Source organism: Hypanus sabinus, unplaced genomic scaffold (genome assembly GCF_030144855.1).
Source record: "Hypanus sabinus isolate sHypSab1 unplaced genomic scaffold, sHypSab1.hap1 H_9, whole genome shotgun sequence".
Taxonomy (NCBI): Eukaryota; Metazoa; Chordata; class Chondrichthyes; order Myliobatiformes; family Dasyatidae; genus Hypanus; species Hypanus sabinus.
The window spans coordinates 272,921-299,327 of record NW_026779050.1 but is presented as its reverse complement, the minus strand read 5'-3'; positions in this window follow the sequence as shown (position 1 = coordinate 299,327).

Below are 26,407 nucleotides of genomic sequence, written 5' to 3'. Positions count from 1 at the left end.
TATGTTGGAGATGATATTCTGTCTGTAGAAGGAGGGTCTGACTGTGAGGGACCCTCTCACAGACTATGTTGCAGATGATATTCAGTCTGAAGTTGGAGGGTCTGACTGAGAGGGACCCTCTCACAGACAATGTTGCAGATGATATTCTGTCTGTAGATGGAGGGTCTGACTGTGAGGGACTCTCTCACAGACTATGTTGGAGATGATATTCTGTCTGTTGATGGAGGGTCAGACTGTGTGGACCCTCTCACAGACTATGTTGCAGATGATATTCAGTCTGTAGATGGAGGGTCTGACTGTGTGGACCCTCTCAGACTATGTTGGAGATGATATTCTGTCTGTAGATGTAGGGTCTGACTGTGTGGACCCTCTCACAGACTATGTTGGAGATGATATTCTGTCTGTAGATGGAGTGTCTGACTGTGAGGGACCCTCTCACAGACTATGTTGGAGATGATATTCTGTCTGTAGATGGAGTGTCTGACTGTGAGGGACCCTCTCACAGACTATGTTGGAGATGATATTCTGTCTGTAGATGGAGGGTCTGACTGTGAGGACCCTCTCACAGACTATGTTGGAGATGATATTCTGTCTGTAGATGGTGGGTCTCACTGTGAGGGACCCTCTCACAGACTATGTTGTAGATGATATTCTGCCTGTAGATGGAGGGTCTGACTGTGAGGGACCCTCTCACAGACTATGTTGGAGATGATATTCTGTCTGTAGAAGGAGGGTCTGACTGAGAGGGACCCTCTCACAGACTATGTTGCAGATGATATTCAGTCTGTAGTTGGAGGGTATGACTGTGAGGGACCCTCTCACAGACTATGTTGCAGATGATGTTCTGTCTGTAGATGGAGGGTCTGACTGTGAGGGACCCTCTCACAGACTATGTTGGAGATGATATTCTGTCTGTAGATGGAGGGTGTGACTGTGAGGGACTCTCTCACAGACTATGATGGAGATGATATTTTGTCTGTAGATGTAGGGTCTGACTGTGAAGGACCCTCTTACAGACTATGTTGCAGATGATGTTCAGTCTGCAGATGGAGGGTCTGACTGTGAGGGACCCTCTCACAGACTAGGTTGGAGATGATATTCTGTATGTAGATGGAGGGTCTGACAGTGAGGGACCCTCTCACAGACTATGTTGGAGATGATATTCAGTCTGTAGATGGAGGGTCTGACTGTGAGGGACCCTCTCACAGAGAATGTTGGAGATTATATTTTGTCTGTAGATGGAGGGTCTGACTGTGAGGGACCCTCTCACAGTCTATGTTGGAGATGATATTCCGTCTGTAGATGGAGGGTCTGACTGTGTGGACCCTCTCACAGACTATGTTGGAGATGATATTCTGTCTGTAGATGGTGGGTCTGACTGTGAGGGACCCTCTCACAGACTATGTTGTAGATGATATTCTGCCTGTAGATGGAGGGTCTGACTGTCAGGGACCCTCTCACAGACTATGTTGGAGATGATATTCTGTCTGTAGAAGGAGGGTCTGACTGAGAGGGACCCTCTCACAGACTATGTTGCAGATGATATTCAGTCTGTAGTTGGAGGGTCTGACTGTGTGGGACCCTCTCACAGTCTATGTTGCAGATGATATTCTGTCTCTAGATGGAGGGTCTGACTGTGAGGGACTCTCTCACAGACTATGTTGGAGATGATATTCTGTCTGTAGATGGAGGGTCTGACTGTGAGGAACCCTCTCACAGACTATGTTGGAGATGATATTCAGTCTGTAGATGGAGGGTCTGACTGTGAGGGACCCTCTCACAGACTATGTTGGAGATGATATTCTGTCTGTAGATGGAGGGTGTGACTGTGAGGGACTCTCTCACAGACTATGATGGAGATGATATTTTGTCTGTAGATGTAGGGTCTGACTGTGAAGGACCCTCTTACAGACTATGTTGCAGATGATGTTCAGTCTGTAGATGGAGGGTCTGACTGTGAGGGACCCTCTCACAGACTATGTTGGAGATGATATTCTGTATGTAGATGGAGGGTCTGACAGTGAGGGACCCTCTCACAGACTATGTTGGAGATGATATTCAGTCTGTAGATGGAGGGTCTGACTGTGAGGGACCCTCTCACAGACTATGTTGGAGATGATATTCTGTCTGTAGAAGGAGGGTCTGACTGTGAGGGACCCTCTCACAGACTATGTTGCAGATGATATTCAGTCTGAAGTTGGAGGGTCTGACTGAGAGGGACCCTCTCACAGACAATGTTGCAGATGATATTCTGTCTGTAGATGGAGGGTCTGACTGTGAGGGACTCTCTCACAGACTATGTTGGAGATGATATTCTGTCTGTTGATGGAGGGTCAGACTGTGTGGACCCTCTCACAGACTATGTTGCAGATGATATTCAGTCTGTAGATGGAGGGGCTGACTGTGTGGACCCTCTCAGACTATGTTGGAGATGATATTCTGTCTGTAGATGTAGGGTCTGACTGTGTGGACCCTCTCACAGACTATGTTGGAGATGATATTCTGTCTGTAGATGGAGTGTCTGACTGTGAGGGACCCTCTCACAGACTATGTTGGAGATGATATTCTGTCTGTAGATGGAGTGTCTGACTGTGAGTGACCCTCTCACAGACTATGTTGGAGATGATATTCTGTCTGTAGATGGAGGGTCTGACTGTGAGGACCCTCTCACAGACTATGTTGGAGATGATATTCTGTCTGTAGATGGTGGGTCTCACTGTGAGGGACCCTCTCACAGACTATGTTGTAGATGATATTATGCCTGTAGATGGAGGGTCTGACTGTGAGGGACCCTCTCACAGACTATGTTGGAGATGATATTCTGTCTGTAGAAGGAGGGTCTGACTGAGAGGGACCCTCTCACAGACTATGTTGCAGATGATATTCAGTCTGTAGTTGGAGGGTATGACTGTGAGGGACCCTCTCACAGACTATGTTGCAGATGATGTTCTGTCTGTAGATGGAGGGTCTGACTGTGAGGGACCCTCTCACAGACTATGTTGGAGATGATATTCTGTCTGTAGATGGAGGGTGTGACTGTGAGGGACTCTCTCACAGACTATGATGGAGATGATATTTTGTCTGTAGATGTAGGGTCTGACTGTGAAGGACCCTCTTACAGACTATGTTGCAGATGATGTTCAGTCTGCAGATGGAGGGTCTGACTGTGAGGGACCCTCTCACAGACTATGTTGGAGATGATATTCTGTAAGTAGATGGAGGGTCTGACAGTGAGGGACCCTCTCACAGACTATGTTGGAGATGATATTCAGTCTGTAGATGGAGGGTCTGACTGTGAGGGACCCTCTCACAGAGAATGTTGGAGATTATATTTTGTCTGTAGATGGAGGGTCTGACTGTGAGGGACCCTCTCACAGTCTATGTTGGAGATGATATTCCGTCTGTAGATGGAGGGTCTGACTGTGTGGACCCTCTCACAGACTATGTTGGAGATGATATTCTGTCTGTAGATGGTGGGTCTGACTGTGAGGGACCCTCTCACAGACTATGTTGTAGATGATATTCTGCCTGTAGATGGAGGGTCTGACTGTCAGGGACCCTCTCACAGACTATGTTGGAGATGATATTCTGTCTGTAGAAGGAGGGTCTGACTGAGAGGGACCCTCACACAGACTATGTTGCAGATGATATTCAGTCTGTAGTTGGAGGGTCTGACTGTGTGGGACCCTCTCACAGTCTATGTTGCAGATGATATTCTGTCTGTAGATGGAGGGTCTGACTGTGAGGGACTCTCTCACAGACTATGTTGGAGATGATATTCAGTCTGTAGATGGAGGGTCTGACTGTGAGGGACCCTCTCACAGACTATGTTGGAGATGATATTCTGTCTGTAGATGGAGGGTGTGACTGTGAGGGACTCTCTCACAGACTATGATGGAGATGATATTTTGTCTGTAGATGTAGGGTCTGACTGTGAAGGACCCTCTTACAGACTATGTTGCAGATGATGTTCAGTCTGTAGATGGAGGGTCTGACTGTGAGGGACCCTCTCACAGACTATGTTGGAGATGATATTCTGTATGTAGATGGAGGGTCTGACAGTGAGGGACCCTCTCACAGACTATGTTGGAGATGATATTCAGTCTGTAGATGGAGGGTCTGACTGTGAGGGACCCTCTCACAGAGTATGTTGGAGATGATATTTTGCCTGTAGATGGAGGGTCTGACTGTGAGGGACCCTCTCACAGACTATGTTGTAGATGACATTCTGTCTGTAGATGGTGGGTCTGACTGTGAGGGACACTCTCACAGACTAAGTTGGAGATGATATTCTGTCTGTAGATGGAGGGTCTGACTGTGAGGGACCCTCTCACAGACTATGTTGCAGATAATATTCTGTCGGTAGATGGAGGGTCTGACTGTGAGGGACCCTCTCACAGACTATGTTGGAGATGATATTCCGTCTGTAGATGGAGGGTCTGACTGTGAGAGACCCTCTCACAGACTATGTTGCAGATGATATTCAGTCGGTAGATGGAGGGTCTGACTCTGAGGGACCCTCTCACTGACTATGTTGCAGATGATATTCAGTCTGTAGTTGGAGGGTCTGACTGTGAGGGACCCTCTCACAGACTATGTTGCAGATGATATTCTGTCTGTAGATGGAGGGTCTGACTGTGAGGGACCCTCTCACAGACTATGTTGCATATGATATTCTGTCTGTAGATGGAGGGTCTGACTATGAGCGACTCTCTCACAGACTATGTTGGAGATGATATTCTCTCTGTAGATGGAGGGTCTGATTCTGAGGGACTCTCTGACAGACTATGATGGAGATGATATTTTGTCGGTAGATGGAGGGTCTGACTGTGAGGGACGCTCTCACAGACTATGTTGGAGATGATATTCAGTCTGTAGATGGAGGGTCTGACTTTGTGGACCCCCTCACAGACTATGTTGGAGATGATATTCAGTCTGTAGATGGAGGGTCTGACTGTGAGGTACCGTCTCACAAACTATGATGTAGATGATATTTTGTCTGTACATGGAGGGTCCGACTGCGAGGGACCCTCTCACCGACTATATTGGAGAAGTTATTCTGTCTGTAGATGGAGGGTCTGACTTTGTGGACCCTCTCACAGACTATGTTGCAGATGATATTCAGTCTGTAGATGGAGGATCTGACTGTGTGGACCCTCTCAGACTATGTTGGAGATGATATTCTCTCTGTAGATGGTGGGTCTGACTGTTAGGGACCCTCTCACAGACTATGTTGGAGATGATATTCTGCCTGTAGATGGAGGGTCTGACTGTGAGGCACCCTCTCACAGACTATGTTGGAGATGATATTCTGTCTGTAGAAGGAGGGACTGACTGTGAGGGACCCTCTCACAGACTATGTTGCAGATGATATTCAGTCTGAAGTTGGAGGGTCTGACTGTGAGGGACCCTCTCACAGACTATGTTGCAGATGATATTCTGTCTGTAGATGGAGGGTCTGACTGTGAGGGACCCTCTCACAGACTATGTTGGAGATGACATTCTGTCTGTAGATGGAGGTTCTGACTGTGAGGGACTCTCTCACAGACTATGATGGAGATGATATTTTGTCTGTAGATGTAGGGTCTGACTGTGAAGGACCCTCTTACAGACTATGTTGCAGATGATATTCAGTCGGTAGATGGAGGGTCTGACTGTGTGGACCCTCTCACAGACTATGTTGCAGATGATATTCAGTCGGTAGATGGAGGGTCTGACTGTGTGGACCCTCTCACAGACTATGTTGCAGATTATATTCAGTCTGTAGATGGAGGGTCTGACTTTGTGCACCCTCTCACAGACTATGTTGCAGATGATATTCAGTCTGTAGATGGAGGATCTGACTGTGTGGACCCTCTCAGACTATGTTGGAGATGATATTCAGTCTGTAGATGGAGGGTCTGACTGTGTGGACCCTCTCACAGACTATGTTGCAGATGATATTCAGTCTGTAGATGGAGGGTCTGACTGTGTGGACACTCTCAGACTATGTTGGAGATGATATTCTGTCTGTAGATGTAGGGTCTGACTGTGTGGACCCTCTCACAGACTATGTTGGAAATGATATTCTGTCTGTAGATGGAGTGTCTGACTGTGAGGGACCCTCTCACAGACTATGTTGGAGATGATATTCTGTCTGTAGATGGAGGGTCTGACTGTGTGGACCCTCTCACAGACTATGTTGGAGATGATATTCTCTCTGTAGATGGTGGGTCTGACTGTTAGGGACCCTCTCACAGACTATGTTGGAGATGATATTCTGCCTGTAGATGGAGGGTCTGACTGTGAGGCACCCTCTCACAGACTATGTTGGAGATGATATTCTGTCTGTAGAAGGAGGGACTGACTGTGAGGGACCCTCTCACAGACTATGTTGCAGATGATATTCAGTCTGAAGTTGGAGGGTCTGACTGTGAGGGACCCTCTCACAGACTATGTTGCAGATGATATTCTGTCTGTAGATGGAGGGTCTGACTCTGAGGGACTCTCTCACAGACTATGTTGGAGATGATATTCAGTCTGTAGATGGAGGGTCTGACTGTGAGGGACCCTCTCACAGACTATGTTGGAGATGTTATTCAGTCTGTAGATGGAGGGTCTGACTGTGAGGGACCCCCTCACAGACTATGTTGGAGATGACATTCTGTCTGTAGATGGAGGTTCTGACTGTGAGGGACTCTCTCACAGACTATGATGGAGATGATATTTTGTCTGTAGATGTAGGGTCTGACTGTGAAGGAACCTCTTACAGACTATGTTGCAGATGATATTCAGTCGGTAGATGGAGGGTCTGACTGTGTGGACCCTCTCACAGACTATGTTGCAGATGATATTCAGTCGGTAGATGGAGGGTCTGACTGTGTGGACCCTCTCACAGACTATGTTGCAGATTATATTCAGTCTGTAGATGGAGGGTCTGACTGTGTGGACCCTCTCAGACTATGTTGGAGATGATATTCAGTCTGTAGATGGAGGGTCTGACTGTGTGGACCCTCTCACAGACTATGTTGCAGATGATATTCAGTCTGTAGATGGAGGGTCTGACTGTGTGGACCCTCTCAGACTATGTTGGAGATGATATTCTCTCTGTAGATGGAGGGTCTGACTCTGAGGGACTCTCTGACAGACTATGATGGAGATGATATATTGTCTGTAGATGGAGGGTCTGACTGTGAGGGACCCTCTCACAGACTATGTTGGAGATGATATTCAGTCTGTAGATGGAGGGTCTGACTTTGTGCACCCTCTCTCAGACTATGTTGGAGATGATATTCAGTCTGTAGATGGAGGGTCTGACTGTGAGGGACCGTCTCACAGACTATGATGGAGATGATATTTTGTCTGTAGATGGAGGGTCCGACTGTGAGGGACCCTCTCACAGACTATGTTGCAGATGATATTCAGACTGTAGATGGAGGGTCTGACTGTGTGGACCCTCTCACAGACTATGTTGGAGATGATATTCTGTCTGTAGATGGTGGCTCTGACTGTGAGGGACCCTCTCACAGACTATTTTGGAGATGATATTCTGCCTGTAGATGGAGGGTCTGACTGTGTGGACCCTCTCAGACTATGTTGGAGATGATATTCAGTCTGTAGATGGAGAGTCTGACTGTGTGGACCCTCTCACAGACTATGTTGCAGATGATATTCAGTCTGTAGATGGAGTGTCTGACTGTGTGGACCGTCTCAGACTATGTTGGAGATGATATTCTGTCTGTAGATGTAGGGTCTGACTGTGTGGACCCTCTCACAGACTATGTTGGAAATGATATTCTGTCTGTAGATGGAGTGTCTGACTGTGAGGGACCCTCTCACAGACTATGTTGCAGATGATATTCAGTCTGTAGATGGAGGGTCTGACTGTGTGGACCCTCTCACAGACTATGTTGGAGATGATATTCTGTCTGTAGATGGTGGGTCTGACTGTGAGGGACCCTCTCACAGACTATTTTGGAGATGATATTCTGCCTGTAGATGGAGGGTCTGGCTGTGAGGGACCCTCTCACAGACTATGTTGGAGCTGATATTCTGTCTGTAGATGGAGTGTCTGACTGTGAGGGACCCTCTCACAGACTATGTTGGAGATGACATTCTGTCTGTAGATGGTGGGTCTGACTGTGAGGGACCCTCTCACAGACTATGTTGGAGATGATATTCTGTCTGTAGATGGAGGTTCTGACTGTGAGGGACCCTCTCTCAGACTATGTTAGAGATGATATTCAGTCTGCAGATGGAGGGTATAACTGTGAGGGACCCTCTCACACACTATGTTGGAGATGGTATTCTGTCTGTAGATGGAAGGTCTGACTGTGTGGACCCTCTCACATACTATGTTGCAGATGATATTCAGTCTGTAGATGGAGGGTCTGACTGTGTGGACCCTCTCAGACTATGTTGGAGATGATATTCAGTCTGTAGATGGAGGGTCTGACTGTGTGGACCCTCTCACAGACTATGTTGCAGATGATATTCAGTCTGTAGATGGAGGGTCTGACTGTGTGGACCCTCTCAGACTATGTTGGAGATGATATTCAGTCTGTAGATGGAGGGTCTGACTGTGTGGACTCTCTCACAGACTATGTTGCAGATGATATTCAGTCTGTAGATGGAAGGTCTGACTGTGTGGACCCTCTCAGACTATGTTGGAGATGATATTCTGTCTGTAGATGTAGGGTCTGACTGTGTGGACCCTCTCACAGACTATGTTGGAAATGATATTCTGTCTGTAGATGGAGTGTCTGACTGTGAGGGACCCTCTCACAGACTATGTTGGAGATGATATTCTGTCTGTAGATGGAGGGTCTGACTGTCTGGACCCTCTCACAGACTGTTGGAGATGATATTCTCTCTGTAGATGGTGGGTCTGACTGTTAGGGACCCTCTCACAGACTATGTTGGAGATGATATTCTGCCTGTAGATGGAGGGTCTGACTGTGAGGGACCCTCTCACAGACTATGTTGGAGATGATATTCTGTCTATAGAAGGAGGGTCTGACTGTGAGGGACCCTCTCACAGACTATGTTGCAGATGATATTCAGTCTGTATTTGGAGGGTCTGACTGTGAGGGACCCACTCACAGACTATGTTGCAGATGATATTCTGTCTGTAGATGGAGGGTCTGACTGTGAGGGACTCTCTCACAGACTATGTTGGAGATGATATTCTGTCTGTAGATGGAGGGTCTGACTGTGTGGGACCCTCTCACAGACTATGTTGGAGATGATATTTTGTCTGTAGATGTAGGGTCTGACTGTGAAGGACCCTCTTACAGACTATGTTGCAGATGATATTCAGTCGGTAGATGGAGGGTCTGACTGTGTGGACCCTCTCACAGACTATGTTGCAGATGATATTCAGTCTGTTGATGGAGGGTCTGACTGTGTGGACCCTCTCAGTCTATGTTGGAGATGATATTCTCTCTGTAGATGGAGGGTCTGACTCTGAGGGACAGCCTGACAGACTATGATGGAGATGATATATTGTCTGTAGATGGAGGGTCTGACTGTGAGGGACCCTCTCACAGACTATGTTGGAGATGATATTCAGTCTGTAGATGGAGGGTCTGACTTTGTGGACCCTCTCACAGACTATGTTGGAGATGATATTCAGTCTGTAGATGGAGGGTCTGACAGTGAGGGACCGTCTCACAGACTATGATGGAGATGATATTTTGTCTGTAGATGGAGGGTCCGACTATGAGGGACCCTCTCACAGACTATGTTGCAGATGATATTCAGTCTGTTGATGGAGGGCCTGACTGTGAGGGACCCTCTCACAGACTTTGTTGGAGATGATATTCTGTCTGTAGATGGAGGGTCTGACTGTGCGGACCCTCTCACAGACTATGTTGGAGATGATATTCTGTCTGTAGATGGTGGGTATGACTGTGAGTGACCCTCCCACAGACTATTTTGGAGATGATATTCTGCCTGTAGATGGAGGGTCTGACTGTGAGGGACCCTCTCACAGACTATGTTGGAGCTGATATTCTGTCTGCAGATGGAGTGTCTGACTGTGAGGGACCCTCTCACAGACTATGTTGGAGATGACATTCTGTCTGTAGATGGAGGGTCTGACTGTGAGGGACCCTCTCACAGACTATGTTGGAGATGATATTCTTTCTGTAGATGGAGGTTATGACTGTGAGGGACCCTCTCACAGACTACGTTAGAGATGATATTCAGTCTGCAGATGGAGGGTCTGACTGTGAGGGACCCTCTCACACACTATGTTGGAGATGGTATTCTGTCTGTAGATGGAAGGTCTGACTGTGTGGACCCTCTCACAGACTATGTTGCAGATGATATTCAGTCTGTAGATGGAGGGTCTGACTGTGTGGACCCTCTCAGACTATGTTGGAGATGATATTCAGTCTGTAGATGGAGGGTCTGACTGTGTGGACCCTCTCACAGACTATGTTGCAGATGATATTCAGTCTGTAGATGGAGGGTCTGACTGTGTGGACCCTCTCAGACTATGTTGGAGATGATATTCTGTCTGTAGACATAGGGTCTGACTGTGTGGACCCTCTCACAGACTATGTTGGAGATGATATTCTGTCTGTAGATGGAGTGTCTGACTGTGAGGGACCCTCTCACAGACTATGTTGGAGATGATATTCTGTCTGTAGATGGAGGGTCTGACTGTGAGGACCCTCTCACAGACTATGTTGGAGATGATATTCTGCCTGAAGATGGTGGGTCTGACAGTGAGGGACCCTCTCACAGACTATGTTGGAGATGATATTCTGCCTGTAGATGGAGGGTCTGACTGTGAGGGACCCTCTCACAGACTATGTTGGAGATGATATTCTGTCTGTAGATGGAGTGTCTGACTGTGAGGGACCCTCTCACAGACTATGTTGGAGATGATATTCAGTCTGTAGATGGAGGGTCTGACTGTGAGGGACCGTCTCACAGACTATGATGGAGATGATATTTTGTCTGTAGATGGAGGGTCCGACTATGAGGGACGCTCTCACAGACTATGTTGCAGATGATATTCAGTCTGTTGATGGAGGGCCTGACTGTGAGGGACCCTCTCACAGACTTTGTTGGAGATGATATTCTGTCTGTAGATGGAGGGTCTGACTGTGCGGACCCTCTCACAGACTATGTTGGAGATGATATTCTGTCTGTAGATGGTGGGTCTGACTGTGAGTGACCCTCCCACAGACTATTTTGGAGATGATATTCTGTCTGTAGATGGAGGGTCTGACTGTGAGGGACTCTCTCACAGACTTTGTTGGAGATGATATTCTGTCTGTAGATGGAGGGTCTGACTGTGCGGACCCTCTCACAGACTATGTTGGAGATGATATTCTGTCTGTAGATGGTGGGTATGACTGTGAGTGACCCTCCCACAGACTATTTTTGAGATGATATTCTGCCTGTAGATGGAGGGTCTGACTGTGAGGGACCCTCTCACAGACTATGTTGGAGCTGATATTCTGTCTGCAGATGGAGTGTCTGACTGTGAGGGACCCTCTCACAGACTATGTTGGAGATGACATTCTGTCTGTAGATGGAGGGTCTGACTGTGAGGGACCCTCTCACAGACTATGTTGGAGATGATATTCTTTCTGTAGATGGAGGTTATGACTGTGAGGGACCCTCTCACAGACTACGTTAGAGATGATATTCAGTCTGCAGATGGAGGGTCTGACTGTGAGGGACCCTCTCACACACTATGTTGGAGATGGTATTCTGTCTGTAGATGGAAGGTCTGACTGTGTGGACCCTCTCACAGACTATGTTGCAGATGATATTCAGTCTGTAGATGGAGGGTCTGACTGTGTGGACCCTCTCAGACTATGTTGGAGATGATATTCAGTCTGTAGATGGAGGGTCTGACTGTGTGGACCCTCTCACAGACTATGTTGCAGATGATATTCAGTCTGTAGATGGAGGGTCTGACTGTGTGGACCCTCTCAGACTATGTTGGAGATGATATTCTGTCTGTAGACATAGGGTCTGACTGTGTGGACCCTCTCACAGACTATGTTGGAGATGATATTCTGTCTGTAGATGGAGTGTCTGACTGTGAGGGACCCTCTCACAGACTATGTTGGAGATGATATTCTGTCTGTAGATGGAGGGTCTGACTGTGAGGACCCTCTCACAGACTATGTTGGAGATGATATTCTGCCTGAAGATGGTGGGTCTGACAGTGAGGGACCCTCTCACAGACTATGTTGGAGATGATATTCTGCCTGTAGATGGAGGGTCTGACTGTGAGGGACACTCTCACAGACTATGTTGGAGATGATATTCTGTCTGTAGAAGGAGGGTCTGACTGAGAGGGACCCTCTCACAGACTATGTTGCAGATGATATTCAGTCTATAGTTGGAGAGTCTGACTGTGAGGGACCCTCTCACAGACTATGTTGCAGATGATATTCTGTCTGTAGATGGAGGGTCTGACTGTGAGGGACTCTCTCACAGACTACGTTGGAGATGATATTCTGTCTGTAGATGGAGGGTCTGACTGTGAGGGACCCTCTCACAGACTATGTTGGAGATTATATTCAGTCTGTAGATGGAGGGTCTGACTGTGAGGGACCCTCTCACAGACTATGTTGGAGATGATATTCTGTCTGTAGATGGAGGGTTTGACTGTGAGGGACTCTCTCACAGACTATGATGGAGATGATATTTTGTCTGTAGATGTAAGGTCTGACTGTGAAGGACCCTCTTACAGACTATGTTGCAGATGATGTTCAGTCTGTAGATGGAGGGTCTGACCGTGAGGGACCCTCTCACAGACTATGTTGGAGATGATATTCAGTCTGTAGATGGAGGGTCTGACTGTGAGGGACCCTCTCACAGAGTATGTTGGAGATGATATTTTGTCTGTAGATGGAGGGTCTGACTGTGAGGGACTCACTCACAGACTATGATGGAGATGATATTTTGTCTGTAGATGGAGGGTCTGTCTGTGAGGGACCCTCTCACAGACTATATTGGAGATGATATTCTGTCTGTTAATGGAGGGTCTGACTGTGTGGACCCTCTCACAGACTATGTTGGAGATGATATTCTGTCTGTAGATGGTGGGTCTGACTGTGAGGGACCCTCTCACAGACTATGTTGGAGATGATATTCTGTCTGTAGATGGAGGGTCTGACTGTGAGAGACCCTCTCACAGACTATGTTGCAGATGATATTCAGTCGGTAGATGGAGGTTCTGACTGTGTGGACCCTCTCGCAGACAATGTTGCAGATGATATTCAGTCTGTAGATGGAGGGTCTGACTGTGTGAGACCCTCTCACAGACTATGTTGGAGATGATATTCTGTCTGTAGATGGAGGGTCTGACTGTGAGGACCCTCTCACAGACTATGTTGGAGATGATATTCTGTCTGTAGATGGTGGGTCTGACAGTGAGGGACCCTCTCACAGACTATGTTGGAGATGATATTCTGCCTGTAGATGGAGGGTTTGACTGTGAGGTACTCTCTCACAGACTATGATGGAGATGATATTTTGTCTGTAGATGTAGGGTCTGACTGTGAAGGACCCTCTTACAGACTATGTTGCAGATGATGTTCAGTCTGTAGATGGAGGGTCTGACTCTGAGGGACTCTCTAACAGACTATGATGGAGATGATATTTTGTCTGTAGATGGAAGGTCTGACTGTGAGGGACCCTCTCACAAACTATGTTGGAGATGATATTCTGTCTGTAGAAGGAGGGTCTGACTGAGAGGGACCCTCTCACAGACTATGTTAGAGATGATATTCAGTCTGTAGATGGAGGGTCTGACTGTGTGGACCCTCTCAGACTATGTTGGAGATGATATTTTGTCTGTAGACGTAGGGTCTGACTGTGTGGACCCTCTCACAGACTATGTTGGAGATGATATTCTGTCTGTAGATGGAGTGTCTGACTGTGAGGGACCCTCTCACAGATTATGTTGGAGATGATATTCTGTCTGTAGATGGAGGGTCTGACTGTGAGGGACCCTCTCACACATTATGTTGGAGATGGTATTCTGTCTGTAGATGGAAGGTCTGACTGTGTGGACCCTCTCACAGACTATGTTGCAGATGATATTCAGTCTGTAGATGGATGGTCTGACTGTGTGGACCCTCTCAGACTATGTTGGAGATGATATTCTGTCTGTAGACATAGGGTCTGACTGTGTGGACCCTCTCACAGACTATGTTGGAGATGATATTCCGTCTGTAGATGGAGTGTCTGACTGTGAGGGACCCTCTCACAGACTATGTTGGAGATGATATTCTGTCTGTAGATGGAGGGTCTGACTGTGAGGACCCTCTCACAGACTATGTTGGAGATGATATTCTGCCTGAAGATGGTGGGTCTGACAGTGAGGGACCCTCTCACAGACTATGTTGGAGATGATATTCTGCCTGTAGATGGAGGGTCTGACTGTGAGGGACCCTCTCACAGACTATGTTGGAGATGATATTCTGTCTGTAGAAGGAGGGTCTGACTGAGAGGGACCCTCTCACAGACTATGTTGCAGATGATATTCAGTCTATAGTTGGAGAGTCTGACTGTGAGGGACCCTCTCACAGACTATGTTGCAGATGATATTCTGTCTGTAGATGGAGGGTCTGACTGTGAGGGACTCTCTCACAGACTACGTTGGAGATGATATTCTGTCTGTAGATGGAGGGTCTGACTGTGAGGGACCCTCTCACAGACTATGTTGGAGATGATATTCAGTCTGTAGATGGAGGGTCTGACTGTGAGGGACCCTCTCACAGACTATGTTGGAGATGATATTCTGTCTGTAGATGGAGGGTTTGACTGTGAGGGACTCTCTCACAGACTATGATGGAGATGATATTTTGTCTGTAGATGTAAGGTCTGACTGTGAAGGACCCTCTTACAGACTATGTTGCAGATGATGTTCAGTCTGTAGATGGAGGGTCTGACAGTGAGGGACCCTCTCACAGACTATGTTGGAGATGATATTCAGTCTGTAGATGGAGGGTTTGACTGTGAGGGACTCTCTCACAGACTATGATGGAGATGATATTTTGTCTGTAGATGTAAGGTCTGACTGTGAAGGACCCTCTTACAGACTATGTTGCAGATGATGTTCAGTCTGTAGATGGAGGGTCTGACAGTGAGGGACCCTCTCACAGACTATGTTGGAGATGATATTTTGTCTGTAGATGGAGGGTCTGACTGTGAGGGACTCACTCACAGACTATGATGGAGATGATATTTTGTCTGTAGATGGAGGGTCTGTCTGTGAGGGACCCTCTCACAGACTATATTGGAGATGATATTCTGTCTGTTAATGGAGGGTCTGACTGTGTGGACCCTCTCACAGACTATGTTGGAGATGATATTCTGTCTGTAGATGGTGGGTCTGACTGTGAGGGACCCTCTCACAGACTATGTTGGAGATGATATTCTGTCTGTAGATGGAGGGTCTGACTGTGAGAGACCCTCTCACAGACTATATTGCAGATGATATTCAGTCGGTAGATGGAGGTTCTGACTGTGTGGACCCTCTCGCAGACTATGTTGCAGATGATATTCAGTCTTTAGATGGAGGGTCTGACTGTGTGGGACCCTCTCACAGACTATGTTGGAGATGATATTCTGTCTGTAGATGGAGGGTCTGACTGTGAGGACCCTCTCACAGACTATGTTGGAGATGATATTCTGTCTGTAGATGGTGGGTCTGACAGTGAGGGACCCTCTCACAGACTATGTTGGAGATGATATTCTGCCTGTAGATGGAGGGTTTGACTGTGAGGTACTCTCTCACAGACTATGATGGAGATGATATTTTGTCTGTAGATGTAGGGTCTGACTGTGAAGGACCCTCTTACAGACTATGTTGCAGATGATGTTCAGTCTGTAGATGGAGGGTCTGACTCTGAGGGACTCTCTGACAGACTATGATGGAGATGATATTTTGTCTGTAGATGGAAGGTCTGACTGTGAGGGACCCTCTCACAAACTATGTTGGAGATGATATTCTGTCTGTAGAAGGAGGGTCTGACTGAGAGGGACCCTCTCACAGACTATGTTAGAGATGATATTCAGTCTGCAGATGGAGGGTCTGACTGTGAGGGACCCTCTCACACACTATGTTGGAGATGGTATTCTGTCTGTAGATGGAAGGTCTGACTGTGTGGACCCTCTGACAGACTATGTTGCAGATGATATTCAGTCTGTCGATGGAGGGTCTGACTGTGTGGACCCTCTCAGACTATGTTGGAGATGATATTCAGTCTGTAGATGGAGGGTCTGACTGTGTGGACCCTCTCAGACTATATTGGAGATGATATTTTGTCTGTAGACGTAGGGTCTGACTGTGTGGACCCTCTCACAGACTATGTTGGAGATGATATTCTGTCTGTAGATGGAGTGTCTGACTGTGAGGGACCCTCTCACAGATTATGTTGGAGATGATATTCTGTCTGTAGATGGAGGGTCTGACTGTGAGGACCCTCTCACAGACTATGTTGGAGATTATATTCTGTCTGTAGATGGTGGGTCTGACAGTGAGGGACCCTCTCACAGACTATGTTGGAGATGATATTCTGCCTGTAGATGGAGGGTCTGACTGTGAGGGACCCTCTCACAGACTATGTTGGAGATGATATTCTGTCTGTAGAAGGAGGGTCTGACTGAGAGGGACCCTCTCACAGACTATGTTGCAGATGATATTCAGTCTGTAGTTGGAGAGTCTGACTGTGAGGGACCCTCTCACAGACTACGTTGCAGATGATATTCTGTATGTAGATGGAGGGTCTGACTGTGAGGGACTCTCTCACAGACTACGTTGGAGATGATATTCTGTCTGTAGATGGAGGGTCTGACTGTGAGGGACCCTCTCACAGACTATGTTGGAGATGATATTCAGTCTGTAGATGGAGGGTCTGACTGTGAGGGACCCTCTCACAGACTATGTTGGAGATGATATTCTGTCTGTAGATGGAGGGTTTGACTGTGAGGGACTCTCTCACAGACTATGATGGAGATGATATTTTGTCTGTAGATGTAGGGTCTGACTGTGAAGGACCCTCTTACAGACTATGTTGCAGATGATGTTCAGTCTGTAGATGGAGGGTCTCACAGTGAGGGACCCTCTCACAGACTATGTTGGAGATGATATTCAGTCTGTAGATGGAGGGTCTGACTGTGAGGGACCCTCTCACAGAGTATGTTGGAGATGATATTTTGTCTGTAGATGGAGGGTCTGACTGTGAGGGACTCACTCACAGACTATGATGGAGATGATATTTTCTCTGTAGATGGAGGGTCTGACTGTGAGGGACCCTCTCACAGACTATATTGGAGATGATATTCTGTCTGTTAATGGAGGGTCTGACTGTGTGGACCCTCTCACAGACTATGTTGGAGATGATATTCTGTCTGTAGATGGTGGTCTGACTGTGAGGGACCCTCTCACAGACTATGTTGGAGACGATATTCTGTCTGTAGATGGAGGGTCTGACTGTGAGAGACCCTCTCACAGACTATGTTGCAGATGATATTCAGTCGGTAGATGGAGGTTCTGACTGTGTGGACCCTCTCGCAGACTATGTTGCAGATGATATTCAGTCTGTAGATGGAGGGTCTGACTGTGTGGACCCTCTCACAGACTATGTTGCAGATGATATTCAGTCTGTAGGTGGAGGGTCTGACTCTGTGGACCCTCTCAGACTATGTTGGAGATGATATTCAGTCTGTAGATGGACGGTCTGACTGTGTGGACCCTCTCACAGACTATGTTGCAGATGATATTCAGTCTGTAGATGGAGGGTCTGACTGTGTGGACCCTCTCAGACTATGTTGGAGATGATATTCTCTCTGTAGATGGAGGGTCTGACTCTGAGGTACTCTCTGACAGACTATGATGGAGATGATATTTTGTCTGTAGATGGAGGGTCTGACTGTGAGGGACCCTCTCACAGACTATGTAGGAGATGATATTCTGTCTGTAGAAGGAGGGTCTGACTGAGAGGGACCCTCTCACAGACTATGTTGCAGATGATATTCAGTCTGTAGTTGGAGAGTCTGACTGTGAGGGACCCACTCACAGACTATGTTTCAGATGATATTCTGTCTGTAGATGGAGGGTCTGACTGTGAGGGACTCTCTCACAGACTACGTTGGAGATGATATTCTGTCTGTAGATGGAGGGTCTGACTGTGAGGGACCCTCTCACAGACTATGTTGGAGATGATATTCAGTCTGTAGATGGAGGGTCTGACTGTGAGGGACCCTCTCACAGACTATGTTGGAGATGATATTCTGTCTGTAGATGGAGGGTTTGACTGTGAGGGACTCTCTCACAGACTATGATGGAGATGATATTTTGTTTGTAGATGTAGGGTCTGACTGTGAAGGAACCTCTTACAGACTATGTTGCAGATGATGTTCAGTCTGTAGATGGAGGGTCTGACAGTGAGGGACCCTCTCACAGACTCTGTTGGAGATGATATTCAGTCTGTAGATGGAGGGTCTGACTGTGAGGGACCCTCTCACAGAGTATGTTGGAGATGATATTTTGTCTGTAGATGGAGGGTCTGACTGTGAGGGACTCACTCACAGACTATGATGGAGATGATATTTTGTCTGTAGATGGAGGGTCTGACTGTGAGGGACCCTCTCACAGACTATATTGGAAATGATATTCTGTCTGTTAATGGAGGGTCTGACTGTGTGGACCCTCTCACAGACTATGTTGCAGATTATATTCAGTCTGTAGATGGAGGGTCTGACTGTGTGGACCCTCTCAGACTATGTTGGAGATGATATTCAGTCTGTAGATGGAGAGTCTGACTGTGTGGACCCTCTCACAGACTATGTTGCAGATGATATTCAGTCTGCAGATGGAGGGTCTGACTGTCTGGACCCTCTCAGACTATGTTGGAGACGATATTCTCTCTGTAGATGGAGGGTCTGACTCTGAGGGACTCTCTGACAGACTATGATGGAGATGATATATTGTCTGTAGATGGAGGGTCTGACTGTGAGGGACCCTCTCACAGACTATGTTGGAGATGATATTCAGTCTGTAGATGGAGGGTCTGACTTTGTGGACCCTCTCTCAGACTATGTTGGAGATGATATTCAGACTGTAGATGGAGGGTCTGACTGTGAGGGACCGTCTCACAGACTATGATGGAGATGATATTTTGTCTGTAGATGGAGGGTCCGACTGTGAGGGACCCTCTCACAGACTATGTTGCAGATGATATTCAGTCTGTAGATGGAGGGTCTGACTGTGTGGACCCTCTCACAGACTATGTTGGAGATGATATTCTGTCTGTAGATGGTGGCTCTGACTGTGAGGGACCCTCTCACAGACTATTTTGGAGATGATATTCTGCCTGTAGTTGGAGGGTCTGACTGTGTGGACCCTCTCAGACTATGTTGGAGATGATATTCAGTCTGTAGATGGAGGGTCTGACTGTGTGGACCCTCTCACAGACTATGTTGCAGATGATATTCAGTCTGTAGATGGAGTGTCTGACTGTGTGGACCCTCTCAGACTATGTTGGAGATGATATTCTGTCTGTAGATGTAGGGTCTGACTGTGTGGACCCTCTCACAGACTATGTTGGAAATGATATTCTGTCTGTAGATGGAGTGTCTGACTGTGAGGAACCCTCTCACAGACTATGTTGCAGATGATATTCAGTCTGTAGATGGAGGGTCTGACTGTGTGGACCCTCTCACAGACTATGTTGGAGATGATATTCTGTCTGTAGATGGTGGGTCTGACTGTGAGGGACCCTCTCACAGACTATTTTGGAGATGATATTCTGCCTGTAGATGGAGGGTCTGACTGTGAGGGACCCTCTCACAGACTATGTTGGAGCTGATATTCTGTCTGTAGATGGAGTGTCTGACTGTGAGGGACCCTCTCACAGACTATGTTGGAGATGACATTCTGTCTGTAGATGGAGGGTCTGACTGTGAGGGACCCTCTCACAGACTATGTTGGAGATGATATTCTGTCTGTAGATGGAGGTTCTGACTGTGAGGGACCCTCTCACAGACTATGTTAGAGATGATATTCAGTCTGCAGATGGAGGGTATGACTGTGAGGGACCCTCTCACACACTATGTTGGAGATGGTATTCTGTCTGTAGGTGGAAGGTCTGACTGTGTGGACCCTCTCACATACTATGTTGCAGATGATATTCAGTCTGTAGATGGAGGGTCTGAATGTGTGGACCCTCTCAGACTATGTTGGAGATGATATTCAGTCTGTAGATGGAGGGTCTGACTTTGTGGACCCTCTCACAGACTATGTTTCAGATGATATTCTGTCTGTAGATGGAGGGTCTGACTGTGAGGGACTCTCTCACAGACTACGTTGGAGATGATATTCTGTCTGTAGATGGAGGGTCTGACTGTGAGGGACCCTCTCACAGACTATGTTGGAGATGATATTCAGTCTGTAGATGGAGGGTCTGACTGTGAGGGACCCTCTCACAGACTATGTTGGAGATGATATTCTGTCTGTAGATGGAGGGTTTGACTGTGAGGGACTCTCTCACAGACTATGATGGAGATGATATTTTGTCTGTAGATGTAGGGTCTGACTGTGAAGGACCCTCTTACAGACTATGTTGCAGATGATGTTCAGTCTGTAGATGGAGGGTCTGACAGTGAGGGACCCTCTCACAGACTCTGTTGGAGATGAGATTCAGTCTGTAGATGGAGGGTCTGACTGTGAGGGACCCTCTCACAGAGTATGTTGGAGATGATATTTTGTCTGTAGATGGAGGGTCTGACTGTGAGGGACTCACTCACAGACTATGATGGAGATGATATTTTGTCTGTAGATGGAGGGTCTGACTGTGATGGACCCTCTCACAGACTATATTGGAAATGATATTCTGTCTGTTAATGGAGGGTCTGACTGTGTGGACCCTCTCACAGACTATGTTGCAGATTATATTCAGTCTGTAGATGGAGGGTCTGACTGTGTGGACCCTCTCAGACTATGTTGGAGATGATATTCAGTCTGTAGATGGAGGGTCTGACTGTGTGGACCCTCTCACAGACTATGTTGCAGATGATATTCAGTCTGTAGATGGAGGGTCTGACTGTCTGGACCCTCTCAGACTATGTTGGAGATGATATTCTCTCTGTAGATGGAGGGTCTGACTCTGAGGGACTCTCTGACAGACTATGATGGAGATGATATATTGTCTGTAGATGGAGGGTCTGACTGTGAGGGACCCTCTCACAGACTATGTTGGAGATGATATTCAGTCTGTAGATGGAGGGTCTGACTTTGTGGACCCTCTCTCAGACTATGTTGGAGATGATATTCAGTCTGTAGATGGAGGGTCTGACTGTGAGGGACCGTCTCACAGACTATGATGGAGATGATATTTTGTCTGTAGATGGAGGGTCCGACTGTGAGGGACCCTCTCACAGACTATGTTGCAGATGATATTCAGTCTGTAGATGGAGGGTCTGACTGTGTGGACCCTCTCACAGACTATGTTGGAAATGATATTCTGTCTGTAGATGGTGGCTCTGACTGTGAGGGACCCTCTCACAGACTATTTTGGAGATGATATTCTGCCTGTAGATGGAGGGTCTGACTGTGTGGACCCTCTCAGACTATGTTGGAGATGATATTCAGTCTGTAGATGGAGGGTCTGACTGTGTGGACCCTCTCACAGACTATGTTGCAGATGATATTCAGTCTGTAGATGGAGTGTCTGACTGTGTGGACCCTCTCAGACTATGTTGGAGATGATATTCTGTCTGTAGATGTAGGGTCTGACTGTGTGGACCCTCTCACAGACTATGTTGGAAATGATATTCTGTCTGTAGATGGAGTGTCTGACTGTGTGGACCCTCTCACAGACTATGTTGGAGATGATATTCTGTCTGTAGATGGTGGGTCTGACTGTGAGGGACCCTCTCACAGACTATTTTGGAGATGATATTCTGCCTGTAGATGGAGGGTCTGACTGTGAGGGACCCTCTCACAGACTATGTTGGAGCTGATATTCTGTCTGTAGATGGAGTGTCTGACTGTGAGGGACCCTCTCACAGACTATGTTGGAGATGACATTCTGTCTGTAGATGGAGGGTCTGACTGTGAGGGACTCTCTCACAGACTATGTTGGAGATGATATTCTGTCTGTAGATGGAGGTTCTGACTGTGAGGGACCCTCTCACAGACTATGTTAGAGATGATATTCAGTCTGCAGATGGAGGGTATGACTGTGAGGGACCCTCTCACACACTATGTTGGAGATGGTATTCTGTCTGTAGATGGAAGGTCTGACTGTGTGGACCCTCTCACATACTATGTTGCAGATGATATTCAGTCTGTAGATGGAGGGTCTGACTGTGTGGACCCTCTCAGACTATGTTGGAGATGATATTCAGTCTGTAGATGGAGGGTCTGACTGTGTGGACCCTCTCACAGACTATGTTGCAGATGATATTCAGTCTGTAGAAGGAGGGTCTGACTGTGTGGACACTCTCAGACTATGTTGGAGATGATATTCAGTCTGTAGATGGAGGGTCTGACTGTGTGGACCCTATCACAGACTATGTTGCAGATGATATTCAGTCTGTAGATGGAAGGTCTGACTGTGTGGACCCTCTCAGACTATGTTGGAGATGATATTCTGTCTGTAGATGTAGGGTCTGTCTGTGTGGACCCTCTCACAGACTATGTTGGAAATGATATTCTGTCTGTAGATGGAGTGTCTGACTGTGAGGGACCCTCTCACAGACTATGTTGGAGATGATATTCTGTCTGTAGATGGAGGGTATGACTGTCTGGACCCTCTCACAGACTGTGTTGGAGATCATATTCTCTCTGTAGATGGTGGGTCTGACTGTTAGGGACCCTCTCACAGACTATGTTGGAGATGATATTCTGCCTGTAGATGGAGGGTCTGACTGTGAGGGACCCTCTCACAGACTATGTTGGAGATGATATTCTGTCTGTAGAAGGAGGGTCTGACTGTGAGGGACCCTCTCACAGACTATGTTGCAGATGATATTCAGTCTGTATTTGGAGGGTCTGACTGTGAGGGACCCTCTCACAGACTATGTTGCAGATGATATTCTGTCTGTAGATGGAGGGTCTGACTGTGAGGGACTCTCTCACAGACTATGTTGGAGATGATATTCTGTCTGTAGATGGAGGGTCTGACTGTGTGGGACCCTCTCACAGACTATGTTGGAGATGATATTTTGTCTGTAGATGTAGGGTCTGACTGTGAAGGACCCTCTTACAGACTATGTTGCAGATGATATTCAGTCGGTAGATGGAGGGTCTGACTGTGTGGACCCTCTCACAGACTATGTTGCAGATGATATTCAGTCGGTAGATGGAGGGTCTGACTGTGTGGACCCTCTCACAGACTATGTTGCAGATGATATTCAGTCTGTAGATGGAGGGTCTGACTGTGTGGACCCTCTCAGACTATGTTGGAGATGATATTCAGTCTGTAGATGGAGCGTCTGACTGTGTGGACCCTCTCACAGACTATGTTGCAGATGATATTCAGTCTGTAGATGGAGGGTCTGACTGTGTGGACCCTCTCAGACTATGTTGGAGATGATATTCTCTCTGTAGATGGAGGGTCTGACTCTGAGAGACTGTCTGACAGACTATGATGGAGATGATATATTGTCTGTAGATGGAGGGTCTGACTGTGAGGGACCCTCTCACCGACTATGTTGGAGATGATGTTCAGTCTGTAGATGGAGGGTCTGACTTTGTGGACCCTCTCACAGACTATGTTGGAGATGATATTCAGTCTGTAGATGGAGGGTCTGACTGTGAGGGACCGTCTCACAGACTATGATGGAGATGATATTTTGTCTGTAGATGGAGGGTCCGACTATGAGGGACCCTCTCACAGACTATGTTGCAGATGATATTCAGTCTGTTGATGGAGGGCCTGACTGTGAGGGACCCTCTCACAGACTTTGTTGGAGATGATATTCTGTCTGTAGATGGAGGGTCTGACTGTGCGGACCCTCTCACAGACTATGTTGGAGATGATATTCTGTCTGTAGATGGTGGGTCTGACTGTGAGTGACCCTCCCACAGACTATTTTGGAGATGATATTCTGCCTGTAGATGGAGGGTCTGACTGTGAGGGACCCTCTCACAGACTATGTTGGAGCTGATATTCTGTCTGTAGATGGAGTGTCTGACTGTGAGGGACCCTCTCACAGACTATGTTGGAGATGACATTCTGTCTGTAGATGGAGGGTCTGACTGTGAGGGACCCTCTCACAGACTATGTTGGAGATGATATTCTTTCTGTAGATGGAGGTTATGACTGTGAAGGACCCTCTCACAGACTATGTTAGAGATGATATTCAGTCTGCAGATGGAGGGTCTGACTGTGAGGGTCCCTCTCACACACTATGTTGGAGATGGTATTCTGTCTGTAGATGGAAGGTCTGACTGTGTGGACCCTCTCACAGACTATGTTGCAGATGATATTCAGTCTGTAGATGGAGGGTCTGACTGTGTGGACCCTCTCAGACTATGTTGCAGATGATATTCAGTCGGTAGATGGAGGGTCTGACTGTGTGGACCCTCTCACAGACTATGTTGCAGATGATATTCAGTCGGTAGATGGAGGGTCTGACTGTGTGGACCCTCTCACAGACTATGTTGCAGATGATATTCAGTCTGTAGATGGAGGGTCTGACTGTGTGGACCCTCTCAGACTATGTTGGAGATGATATTCAGTCTGTAGATGGAGCGTCTGACTGTGTGGACCCTCTCACAGACTATGTTGCAGATGATATTCAGTCTGTAGATGGAGGGTCTGACTGTGTGGACCCTCTCAGACTATGTTGGAGATGATATTCTCTCTGTAGATGTAGGGTCTGACTCTGAGAGACTGTCTGACAGACTATGATGGAGATGATATATTGTCTGTAGATGGAGGGTCTGACTGTGAGGGACGCTCTCACCGACTATGTTGGAGATGATGTTCAGTCTGTAGATGGAGGGTCTGACTTTGTGGACCCTCTCACAGACTATGTTGGAGATGATATTCAGTCTGTAGATGGAGGGTCTGACTGTGAGGGACCGTCTCACAGACTATGATGGAGATGATATTTTGTCTGTAGATGGAGGGTCCGACTATGAGGGACCCTCTCCCAGACTATGTTGCAGATGATATTCAGTCTGTTGATGGAGGGCCTGACTGTGAGGGACCCTCTCACAGACTTTGTTGGAGATGATATTCTGTCTGTAGATGGAGGGTCTGACTGTGCGGACCCTCTCACAGACTATGTTGGAGATGATATTCTGTCTGTAGATGGTGGGTCTGACTGTGAGTGACCCTCCCACAGACTATTTTGGAGATGATATTCTGCCTGTAGATGGAGTGTCTGACTGTGAGGGACCCTCTCACAGACTATGTTGGAGCTGATATTCTGTCTGTAGATGGAGTGTCTGACTGTGAGGGACCCTCTCACAGACTATGTTGGAGATGACATTCTGTCTGTAGATGGAGGGTCTGACTGTGAGGGACCCTCTCACAGACTATGTTGGAGATGATATTCTTTCTGTAGATGGAGGTTATGACTGTGAAGGACCCTCTCACAGACTATGTTAGAGATGATATTCAGTCTGCAGATGGAGGGTCTGACTGTGAGGGTCCCTCTCACACACTATGTTGGAGATGGTATTCTGTCTGTAGATGGAAGGTCTGACTGTGTGGACCCTCTCACAGACTATGTTGCAGATGATATTCAGTCTGTAGATGGAGGGTCTGACTGTGTGGACCCTCTCAGACTATGTTGGAGATGATATTCAGTCTGTAGATGGAGGGTCTGACTGTGTGGACCCTCTCACAGACAATGTTGCAGATGATATTCAGTCTGTAGATGGAGGGTCTGACTGTGTGGACCCTCTCAGACTATGTTGGAGATGATATTCTGTCTGTAGACATAGGGTCTGACTGTGTGGACCCTCTCACAGACTATGTTGGAGATGATATTCTGTCTGTAGATGGAGTGTCTGACTGTGAGGGACCCTCTCACAGACTATGTTGGAGATGATATTCTGTCTGTAGATGGAGGGTCTGACTGTGAGGACCCTCTCACAGACTATGTTGGAGATGATATTCTGTCTGAAGATGGTGGGTCTGACAGTGAGGGACCCTCTCACAGACTATGTTGGAGATGATATTCTGCCTGTAGATGGAGGGTCTGACTGTGAGGGACCCTCTCACAGACTATGTTGGAGATGATATTCTGTCTGTAGAAGGAGGGTCTGACTGAGAGGGACCCTCTCACAGACTATGTTGCAGATGATATTCAGTCTGTAGTTGGAGAGTCTGACTGTGAGGGACCCTCTCACAGACTATGTTGCAGATGATATTCTGTCTGTAGATGGAGGGTCTGACTGTGAGGGACTCTCTCACAGACTACGTTG